We start from the raw sequence: 12,499 nt of genomic DNA, 5'->3' as shown, positions 1-12,499 counted from the left end.
ACCCAAGCCGGTGACAATACACTGGGCTAGATCTCAGAAGAAGCTCCATTCGGAACTCTTCAAATCTACCTTGGGAAACAGAATCAAAACAATCCATCCACATCAAACAGCCGCAGATACACTGGATGCCATAAACGCAGCCCTGCTACAGTCAGCCGATTTAGTAGCACCGAAACGCAAAGCCTGCATCCGAAAAAGAAAGTCCGGCTGGTTCAACAACCAGCTGTCGCTTCTGAAGCAAGAGCGCAGAAGGGCGGAAGCCGCCTGGAAAAGAAGTCCTGCAGAGGATAACCTCATCATCTACAAGGCAATAACAACACGATATCATAAAGAAATCTTCAAAGCCAAGAAACACCATTTTTCTATGGCGATTAACAGCGCCCTAAACCGCCCCCGTGAACTCTTCAAGATGGTCACCCAGACCATGAATCCAGGATGTCTTGAAGTCCCCAACTCAGACACCCAAGAGTTCTGCAATGAACTATCGGATTTCTTCATCAACAAAATTGAAAGAATCCGGGAAAGCATCATGCAAAACAATACCCCCCTCAACCCCACCGTCAATCAACCACAAAACACCCACAGAAACGCTCTACAATCAACAAAGTTCACTCTGGAACCGATCTCCATCGATACCACAAAAAATATCATTGGTGCTTTGCGGAACAGCACATTGCCCAATGATATCATCCCCACCAAACTGCTGAAGGAATGTGCCGACATCCTGGCACCACCCATCACACAGCTTATAAACCAGTCATTTAAGGAAGGCACAGTGCCATCCCTGTTGAAAGAGGGCACAATCCAGCCCATCTTGAAAAAACCTAACCTGGATCCCAAGGACCCAACTCACCGCCGTCCCATAACAGGCCTAAATGTTCTCTCCAAGATAATGGAGAAAGTAGTGGTACAACAGCTGCAACAGCATCTAGATACCCACAATGTACTGGATCCATTACAATCAGGCTTCCGTCCCGGACATGGGACAGAAACGGCCTTACTCAAAATATGGGATGATGCCCTCGAGGCCGCAGACGAAGGAGAATCTTGTCTCCTGGTTCTGCTGGACCTAAGCGCAGCCTTTGACACGGTAGACCACAAACTGTTACTGATGCGACTAGCCAAGGTAGCAGAAGTCGCAGAAGGTGATTTACCATGGTTTTCTTCCTTTCTTGAAAACCGATCACAAACAGTTAAATTGGGTTGTTTCACGTCGGAAAAGCGCACGGTGTCATGTGGAGTCCCCCAAGGATCCCCCCTGTCACCGGTGCTTTTCAACATCTATCTTCGCCCTCTCTTTGATATTATCAGTAGCCAAGAACTACTCTATCACTATGCAGACGATACGCAACTGTATTTTCGCATCTGCAACAAAAAGGATAATCATCCCAGTTTAGAGAAATGTCTCTCTTTGATAGAAAACTGGATGACTAAGAGTTATCTTAAACTCAACAGTTCAAAAACAGAACTCCTTATGTTTCACGCCAGCCGAAAGAGTCAACTGGCAACAACCTGGACACCCCCGCCCATTCTGGGCCAAATCATCACCCCTAGCTCCAAAGTCAAAAGTCTCGGGGTCATCTTCGACACCTTCATGACAATGGACGCACAAATAGGGTCAGTAGTCAGCGGAGCGCACCATCTGTTGCGCCTACTACGCAGACTTATTCCATTTATCCATTTATCCCCAAAGAAGACGTAGCAGTCGTGGTGGGAACAATCGTGAATTCCAGACTGGACTATGCTAACGCCCTGTACCTCGGACTCCCAAAGTACCAAATCTCCCGTCTGCAAGTCGTTCAGAATACGGCCGCCAGACTGGTGACTGGGAAAAAAAAATGGGAATCAATCTCACCTTCGTTGAGAACCCTTCACTGGCTGCCAGTAAAAGACAGAATTGCATTTAAAGCACTCTGCCTGACACATAAGTGCATCCATGGGAAGGCTCCGCAATATCTTTGCGACAAGATAGAACCTCACAATTCGAATCGCGTTCTGCGATCCAACGACCAAAATCTGGTCAGGGTACCAAAAACCAACTACAAGTCCAAAGGAGAAAGAAGGTTTGCTTTTCAGGGTCCTAGACTATGGAACGCTTTACCAACCAGCATTCGGTTGGAGGAAAACCACCTGACTTTCAGAAGACGGATCAAAACTCTGCTCTTTTGATGTCATGAGACACGAACAACTAGCGCCCAGAAGCGATTCAGTTCGCATGCGCCGCGCTTTATAAGTTTTTCATTCATTCATTCATTCATTCGCAAAAAAAAATAAAAAATCGCAATAAGCGATTATAGCAAAAACTAAAAAATATTGCATTTTTTTCAAAATTGTCGCTCTATTTTTGTTTATAGCGCAAAAAATAAAAAACGCAGAGGTGATCAAATACCACCAAAAGAAAGCTCTATTTGTGGGGGAAAAAGGGACGCCAATTTTGTTTGGGAGCCACGTCGCACGACCGCGCAATTGTCAGTTAAAGCGACGCAGTGCCGAATCGCAAAACCTGGCCTGGGCATTTAGCTGCAAAATGGTCCGGGGCTTAAGTGGTTAAACTCATGACTGGTGCACTGCTAGAGTCCTAGCTTATGACCCCTTTAGTAGAAACCCCCTACATACCCCTAATCCTTAGATTAAAGACATGACACCTTCTGGATTAATTGGCCAACAAAGACCCCTTTATTAATTCCAAAAGATAACATAAAATAAACTTAACAATTTTTAATAAATATATATAATCTTTAAATAAATATATATATATTTAAACATAAACAACTTTTATTGACCCAAAGAACTTTTTCTAACTATTGCGTAAGAGGTTCCTGAGAGAGGGTTAAGAATGCCATGTCATCGGCTGCCCACCATCACCAAAGTATTCTGGACTCTAGCCGTGCTCCCACCAGCTGATGGTTCCCTTACTCTTCAGCCCGATTGACCAATAGCCTGCTTAACCAGATAGGGAAGGTGCCCATCCCGAGACCGGCCCCAAACCCTACCAACCATCTCTGATATATACCTCCAATATATATCTAACAACCAACCAACCCTCAGGAACCCCATACCCCTGCCAGCACCACCTGAAACGAAAAGACACATTAAATACAAATACCCATTCCAAACAACTTCTAATAGGGAGGGAAAAACAGCCTGTGTGTTACCTCTTCCTGCCTTTGGCGCCGAATGACTAGCTCCACCCCCCCTTGAACTTATAGTAAGCTGCCTCGTGATGCCAGCCCTTCCCCCTGGCAAATACTGCACCCAACCCCACATCCTCTTCAGGGCTCAACGGAGTTCCTGCACTTTTTTCACAGTTCCCTTTGCAGGACTAGAGCAGCCGAGAGCAGCCGAGCCAATCCTTCACTAAGCGGCGATGCCCAGCTCGAGTCACTGTCAGGGGCAGGCGAACCTTAGTCATCCTTTATGTTACTGGCCGCTTCCTGTATATGGATTCATCAGGTAGTGTGCGGGTATTCCGTCACTTCCTCGATGCCGCAATGTCTCCTGGGAGCTTTTTTCATTGTTCCCAGGAGACATTGCGAGTTATCGTGGGATTTAGAAAGAACTTGCTTTAAAAAAAACATGCGGTTTAGTAATTATGCATATAAGCGTATCATTTTTTTTTTATTTTGGTGGGGGAGTGGATAGGGGAGTTCCCACACTTTTTTCTTCAGGACTTGACCCCTGATCCTCTTCCTGGAGCAACATCCTCAGCATTCCCCCAGTCATGCGGCCCCTCTGCCTAGGTTCCCTTTACTCCGGGGCATTCTTGACTAGTGCACTGCTAGAGTCCTAGCTCATGACCCCTTTAGTAGAAACCCCCTACATACCCCTTAGCCTTAGATTAAAGACATGACACCTTCTGGATTAATTGGCCAACAAAGGCCCCTTTATGAATTCCAAAAGATAACATAAAATAAACTTATAAAATTATTCATTTTTAATATATAAAATCTTTAAATAAATATTTATATTTAAACATAAACAACTTTTATTGACCCAAAGAACTTTTTCTAACTATTACGCAAGAGGTTCCTGAGAGAAGGTAAAGAATGCTATGTCATCGGCTGCCCACCATCACCAAAGTATTCTGGCCTCTAGCCGTGCTCCCACCAGCTCTGAGGCTTGATCGTTCCTTCACTCTTCAGCCCGATTGACCAATAGCCAGCTTAACCAGATAGGGAAGGTGCCCACCCCGAGACAGGCCCCAAACCCTACCAACCATCTCTGATATATACCTCCAATATATATCTAACAACCACCAACCAACCCTCAGGAACCCCATACCCCTGCCACAGACGCCCACCAGTGACACCTTACGCGTGGAGCCCCAGGACCCACATGTCAATCCCCACCAAGGTCAAATGCACCCCGTCTTCCCTAAGGAAAAGGCCAAAGTCCCCCTCAAGTTCGCAATGGCGAACAATCAACCCCCCATTGCGGACTACAAACTTAGCCACCGCCTTATTGACCTTCACCCAGGCCTTGTTAATCTTGTCAACCGACCGGGCCCCCCTCCACGTCAACCTCCCCACCATGTCTGACCAAATCACAATAGTTTCCGGGAAGGATGACCAAAGTCGCATGAAATCCCACTTTATGTCCCTGATAAGGTCCCGGGATGCCCCAAGACAGAGATCATTACCCCCCGACGTGCAGTAACGGCACATCCGGGGGCCTGTCTAAGCGCGCATACCGCTGAACCTCAGGCATAACCCTTGACCAGAGCATGCCTGAGATCCCAATCCACCGCACTGCGGCTTCTGCCCTGGAAAAACCCACCTGCCTGCCCTCCGGCCTGTCCAACGCCCTCTGAGCCCCCCAGTGAACGTAAGAATGGCCCAGGATCCACATCAAGCATACGGGGCCTGCAAGAAAAGAACAGGAGAACATGGAAACAGAAAAACATTCACCACACGAACTCCCCCAACACTGCACACCCCAGAAGGAACTCACAAAAACACAGAAAGTACCCCAGAGAGGACCCCCCTTTTTACTCCCCCTCACAACAGGTGAGGACGAACATAAAGCCTAAACCAGTGGTTTTCCTCGTCACTCAGACCCCACCGTGAAGCTTCGGTTGCAGCTCCAATCCTGAAAGAATGGGAAGAATAGTCTGCCACCTTGAAGCCCCCAACTCCTAAACAATGCTTGAATACTGCCCCAAACTGATACCTAGACAAAGGTGTCCCAGTACTGTGAACCAGCAATGTGCCTACCCCCGCAGGCCGGAACCCCATCCATTCCCAAAGCACCTCAACTGGGCAGACACCCAGTCCAGGCACTCTACCCAACACCACCCTGGTTCCCTTTCCAAACTGATCAGTTTTAGACTTCTGAATCACCAACGTGACTGAGTCCTCCTGCAAGACCACGTCCGATACCTGCAACCCCCCCACCACCATTTTTGAAGGGCTAACCAACTCACCCACCCGCAATGCCCCAAAAAAAGGCAATACGAAAGCCGTCCGAAACAACCGGACTTCAAAAAACGAGGAGCACACCTGAGGTAACAACCCCACCAGTGTTTCCAGCATATGCAACGACACTGGCCGTCTGGAATCCGGCTGTGAGCGACCTTTTCTGTAACCCTGCAACGCCTTTCTCACCACGAAAGCCTTTGTGACATCCTCCACCCCGTTCAATTGAAACAGAAACGCCAAACCTGCCATTTTAACATTAAGCAATGCTACTGACACACCCCCCTCACAGTTTCTACCCAGGAAGTACAATAAAACATGAAGCCGGTCCTCAGCCAAGGGGCCAACCCCAAGTTCACTCACCAACTCGCGCCACTTCGGCCAAACCCGCGCATAAGACCGCCAAGTAGAATCAGCCACCGACTGCCGAACCAGAGACATTACCGCTCCAACACGAGGTCCCAAAAGCCACTGGGGCACGGAACCCCGATTCGCTCCGCCTCCGGAGCCAGTCGCCGAAATCTGTCCCACTGCAAACGAGAGAGCGCGTCAGCCACCTCATTCTAAACTCCCGGGATATGCACAGCACAGATAAAAATATTCAGCGCCAGACATTTCAACACTAATGCATGCAACAGGCACACCACCGGTAAAGACAATGTCGTCAAGGAAGTAATCGCCTGCACCACTCCCAAGTTATCGCAATGAAAGCGAACCCTCCGGTCCCCAAAGTTCCACTGCCAACACTATGGGAAACAACTCCAACAGCATCAGGTTCCTGATCAACTCCGACTCCGCCAACTCATCAGGCCATTGCCCAGCACACCAGCGCCCCTTGAAATATCCTGCAAAACCGACTGAACCGGCCGCATCTGTGAAGAGGTCCAAGTCACTGGCTTGCACCACCGGACCCAACCAAAAGGACCTACTATTGTAGTTATCCAAAAAAAGAGTCCCAGACCTTCAAACTCTCCCTATGCTCCCGGCCCAAACGCACAAATGGTGCGGGGCCCTGACCCCCCCTGTGGCCGCCGCCAATCGCCTGCAAAAAACGTTCCCCATAAGTTAAGCTTCCCCAACAATGACTGTAAATCACGTAACTTCACCTTGGGACAACGAACCGTCAATGCCTCCCGCAGATCCGCCAGCTTGTCCTCCGGAAGCTGCCACTCCATTCTTTCGGTATCAATTATGATACCCAGAAATTTCAACTCAATAACCGAACCCTTCCGTTTTGTCCTGCGCAAGCGGAACCCCAAAAACCTTGAAAACATGCTGTATAGTGGACAAAAAAATCAGACACGACCGATCGTCCGGCGGACCAATCACCAAGAAATCGTCAAAATAATGCAACACTGAAGCCAAACCCGACAAATCCTTGACCACCCATTCTAGAAAAGAACTGAATAACTCGAAATACGAACAGGAAATCGCGCAACCCATGGGCAAACATCTATCCACAAAAAACTCCCCTTCCCAACAACACCCCAACAAACGCACACTATCCGGATGCACTGGCAGCAGCCGAAACGCCGATTCAATATCGGTTTTTGCCAACAGCGCACCCTTCCCAAAACGCCTGACCCAACGCACCGCTTCATCAAAAGATGCGTATAACACTGTGCACAAGGCGGGATTGATGGCATCATTTACTGATCCCCCCTTCGGGTGAGAAAGGTGGTGAATGAGCCGAAACAGATTCGGCTCACGCTTAGGCACCACCCCCAACGGTGACACCACCAAATCCGCCAGCGGTGGTACTGCAAACGGCCCCGCCATCCTACCCAAACCAATTTCCTTCCCAAGTTTTTCAGATACTACCTCCGAATAATCATACGCCGACCGCAAGTTGGCCGCAACAGGGGGGACAGTGTCCAATTCACTAGGAATCGGGAACCCCTCCGTAAAGCCCATTCATAATGTTTGTGCAGCCACCCTGTTCGGATACCTACTTAGGTACGGCGCCATTTTTTCCGCCTTCACCGGCGTCTTACCTCTTTCCAGCGTCGGTAAGCTTCTTACCCTTCTTACCCTTCTTGAAGCATTTGGACAAGAGGGCCCCCCACACCCGAAGCACTCGTGGTGGAAACAACAAGAGCCCCCAAACTTGCAGGCACCCTCGTTGAACTGCCAGCAAAACCCCTTGCGCTTTCCGGCCGTTGGCGAAGAGGCTTGGGCACCCCCAGCTCTCCCCTGAAAGGGCTGTGGCACGACATTAGCCTGAGTCATTAGCCTCATCCACACGCCAATGTCCTTCTGATCCCATCTCAAAGATGGTCTCAGCGCTTTACGCTGCCTGAACTGCTCATCATAGCGCAGCCACGCGCCCCCCCCCCCCGTACACCCTTTGCGCCTTGCTAATGGCGTCAATATAGCAAAACAAACCGGAACAATTTTCCGGCGCCTTCTCCCCGATAACACTTGCCATTATATAAAAGGCCTGCACCGAATTGGCAAACGTACGCGGGATAAGTCGATAACGCCGCTTCTCCTCCTCTTCCTTCTTGCTCTCGTCTGGCTTCACCTTATCCAGGTTGTACTTCTCCAATGGAAGCAACGAGAATATCTCCACAAACTCCCCTTTCCAAATCCTCACCTTCAAGTGAGACCCCAGGGGTGCTTCGTAACAGATATACAACTCACACCTGGCCGCATCAGCCAAACGCACTCCGTCCGCCGTAATCCCTGACGCCACACCACACCCCATACTCACCTGAGAAGCTCCCGGAACCGCGGGAGGAACGACACTCGACACCCCAGGCCCTGTGGCCGCTACTGTCGCTGGAGGGGGAGACACCCCTTGATTACCCGCACTCACCTGAGCAGGTCCCGCCACTGCAGGGGGAACTACACTCAGCACCGCACCCCCTGGGTTCGCCACCGGAACCACAGGGGGGGGGCACCCCCTGGCCAACCCCACCCACCTGTGAAGTACCCCCCACTACTGGAGCCACCGCGCTCACCGACCCTGCAGAAACAGACCCGACCAAAGGAGTAGTAGGCAGCCAAGCCGCCACCGGAGCTACCGAGGTGGAGGGGAGGGGCATCCCTGCCCCCCCACTCGCCAAATCCCTACAACCCTGGAACATGGTGAAGTTTGGGAAGACATTTTTTTGAAAATCTTCATTAGGGGAAAATTTTGTGCCCAGTGTCCATTGGGGACCGTTTTTATTCACTAAAAATGACCATTGGTGAAGTTTGGGGAGACATATTTTTGTAAAGATTTTCCATAGGGGATAATTTATTTTGCCCAGTGTGCAATGGGTTCCATTTTTGTTCACTAAAAATGACCGTTGGTGAAGTTTGGGGAGACTTTTTTTTTAAATCTTCCAATCGAAAAAATCATCCGGCAACAACATGGGACACCCCCCGCCCATTCTGGGAAAAATCATCACCCCCAGCACCAAAGTCAAAAGTCTTGGAGTCATTTTCGACACCTACATGACAATGGATGCACAAATTGGGTCAGTAGTCAGCGGATCACATCATCTGCTGCGCCTACTATGCAGACTCACCCCCTTTATCCCAAAAGAAGACATAGCAGTCGTAGTGGCCCACCCAACACCTCCCATGCCCCACCCCTAAGTCCGCCAATAAAAAAAACCTTGTAAATATCTCATTAAATTACACTGTTAAATATTTTAAGCAGAATTACGTTCCAAAAATAAATAACAACTTTAACAATAGTAACATAAAGCATATCAGTACCCATCTGTGCCTCACTGTGCGCATGAACGCAGCCTCACTGTGCCCCATCAATGCAGCCTTACTGTGCCCCATCAATGCAGTCTTACTGTGCCCCCATCAGTGCAGCATTACTGTGCCCCCATCAGTGCAGCCTTACCGTGCCCCCATCACTTGCAGCCTTACCGTGCCCCCATCACTTGCAGCCTTACTGTGCCCCCATCACTTGCAGCCTTACTGTGCCCCCATCACTTGCAGCCTTACTGTGCCCCCATCATCACTTCCTGGCACCGCTTTAAGCCGAGGCTGCAGCGCTCTCCTTCTCCTCCTCTTATATCACACACACATCGTGCATCTTCCGCTGTGTGTCATGGAGCTGAGTCTGTGTTTGGCGGCACATTGTGACAAGGTCCCGCCCCCCTAGACTGGTTAATGTGATAGGCAGAACACTGATTCAATCTACTATCACATTAGCCGATCTAGGGGAGCGGGACCTTGCAGCCAAACACAGACCCAGCTCCATGACACACAGCGGAAGCGCGGTGTGTGTGATACGAGAGGAGGAGAAGGAGAGAGCTGCAGGCACGGCTCAAAGCGGCGCCAGGGCAGTCCAGCCAGGGGCGTACCTAGAGCATTTGGCACCCGGGGCCGATCCTATATCTGGCACCCCCCACGGTAAAATGTAAAAACACCCCACTGTGCCCCCTGCATACCTCTGCATCCTTCAATATCTCTTTGTTACTACTGTGTAACCCCCTCTCCAAAACTGCACCTCTGGACCCCCTTTACATTACACAGCCCCCTGCACCTCTGCATCCCTTTACATTACACAGCACCCTACACTTCTGGACCCCTTTACATTACACAGCACTGCACCTCTGGACCCCTTTACATTACACAGCACCCTGCACCTCTGGACCCCTTTACATTACACAGCACCCTGCACCTCTGGACCCTTTTACATTACACAGCACCCTGCACCTCTGGACCCCTTTACATTACACAGCCCTTTGCACCCCTTTACATCACACAGCCCCCTGCACCTCTGCACCCCTTTACATCACATAGCCCCCTGAACCTCTGGACCCCTTTACATTACACAGCCCCCTGCACCTCTTTACATCACATAGCCCCCTGTACCTCTGGACCCCTTTACATTACACAGCACTCTGCACCCCTTTACATCACATAGCCCCCTGCACCTCTTTACATCACATAGCCCCCTGCACCTCTTTACATCACATAGCCCCCTGCACCTCTGGACCCCTTTACATTACACAGCCCCCCCACAGCTCTGGACCCCTTTACATTACACAGCACCCTGCACCTCTGGACCCCTTTACATTACACAGCACCCTGCACCTCTGGACCCTTTTACATTACACAGCACCCTGCACCTCTGGACCCCTATACATTACACAGCCCCTTGCACCCCTTTACATTACACAACACCCTGCACCCCTTTACATCACACAGCCCCCTGCACCTCTGCACCCCTTTACATCACATAGCCCCCTGTACCTCTGGACCCCTTTACATTACACAGCACCCTGCACTCCTTTACATCACACAGCCCCCTGCACCTCTTTACATCACATAGCCCCCTGCACCTCTGGACCCCTTTACATTACACAGCACCGTGCACCTCTGTACCCCTTTACATTACACAGCACACTGCACCTCTGGACCCCTTTACATTATAAAGCCCCCCCACAGCCCTATACATTACACAGCCCCTTGCACCCCTTTACATTACACAACACCCTGCACCCCTTTACATCACACAGCCCCCTGCACCTCTGCACCCCTTTACATCACATAGCCCCCTGTACCTCTGGACCCCTTTACATTACACAGCACCCTGCACCCCTTTACATCACACAGCCCCCTGCACCTCTTTACATCACATAGCCCCCTGCACCTCTGGACCCCTTTACATTACACAGCACACTGCACCTCTGGACCCCTCTACATTATACAGCCCCCCCCACAGCTCTGGACCCCTTTACATTACACAGCACTCTGGACCCCTTTATATTACACAGCCCCCCCACAGCTCTGGACCCCCTTCAGTTCACACCCCCCTCAGTGCAACCCCCCCCAGTGCAAACTCCCCCCCCCCCCCAGTTCAAACACCCCTCAGTTCAGACCCCTCTCAGTGCAAACCCCCCAGTGCAGACCCTTCCCCACCTCAGTGCAAACCCTCCTTAAGTGCAAACCCCTCCAAAGTGCAACACCCCCCCAGTGCAAACCCTCATCAGTGCATTCCCCCCCCCTCAGTGCAAACCCTCGTCAGTGCAGTCCCCCCCCCCTTTTCAGTACCTCAGATCAGCGAGCGGGAACATGCACAGAAGGTCCCCTCCCCCTCTGTACACATAAACAGAGGAGGGGGAGGCGGCGGCTTCACTCGGCTGTGCAGGGCTGTCAGGTGATCTGTTAGAAGTGCCGTGTGCCGATCACCGCTAATCGGGACCACTCAGCTGCGGCCGTGAGAGGAGGGTGGGAATGGTACAGCAATGTCATCCCCCCGCCCCCCCTCTATCGTGGTATCTGCCTGTATCTCTTAGTTCAGTTGCCAATGCCACTGCCTAAAGTCATGGAGCGGCGGCGGCGCTTTCACTGCTTCATTCACATGGGGAGGGGGGCCGACCTGACACCCCCCAGTGTGTGGCACCCCGGTGCGACCCGCCCCCCACTTAGTACGCCTCAATTTCATTTGTCCAGCCCTGCCGCTCGCTGTGTCATTCGGCTGAGTTTCCTGGCTGATCGCTTCAGCCAGAAAAGTGTCAGCCTGGTTCACCCCCGCAAGTCCTCACTCGCCCTGGACTAAATTCCACTTGCATTTTGCGAGCAAAGAGTGGAAATTTTGAGGGCTGTGTGTATGTGTGTGTATATATATATATATATATATATATATATATATATAATTAAAAACAATGTAAGTGCCCCCATCCCCTTGTGCAAATAGCAATTGACATGACGATGGGAAACAGGCTTTTTGCGATAAAGGTACAGCAACAAGCTGTATAGGCTACCTATGGGGGGGGGGGGGGGGGTCAGTCTGTATTTCACGAGGGGCAGTCTGGGGGGGGGGCAGTCTGTATTTCACGGGGGGGGCAGTCTGTAGGTCAATGGGGGGGGGGCGGTCTGTATTTCACGGGGTCAGTCTGGGGGTGGTGAGTCTGTTTTTAATGGGGGTCAGTCTGTATGTCACGGGGGGGGGGGGTCAGTCAGTATTTTATGATGAGGGTCAGTCTGTATTTCATGGGGGTCAGTTTGTATTTCACGGGGGTCAGTCTGGGGGGGTGAGCCTGTATTTCACAGGGATGAGTCTGTATTTCACGTGGGTCTGTCTGTATGTCACGCTATTTGGGGGCGATGTATACAGCGCTCCTACATGG

The sequence above is a fragment of the Rana temporaria genome, chromosome 1 (genome assembly GCF_905171775.1).
Source record: "Rana temporaria chromosome 1, aRanTem1.1, whole genome shotgun sequence".
Lineage (NCBI taxonomy): Eukaryota > Metazoa > Chordata > Amphibia > Anura > Ranidae > Rana > Rana temporaria.
This window is presented reverse-complemented; position numbering follows the sequence as displayed.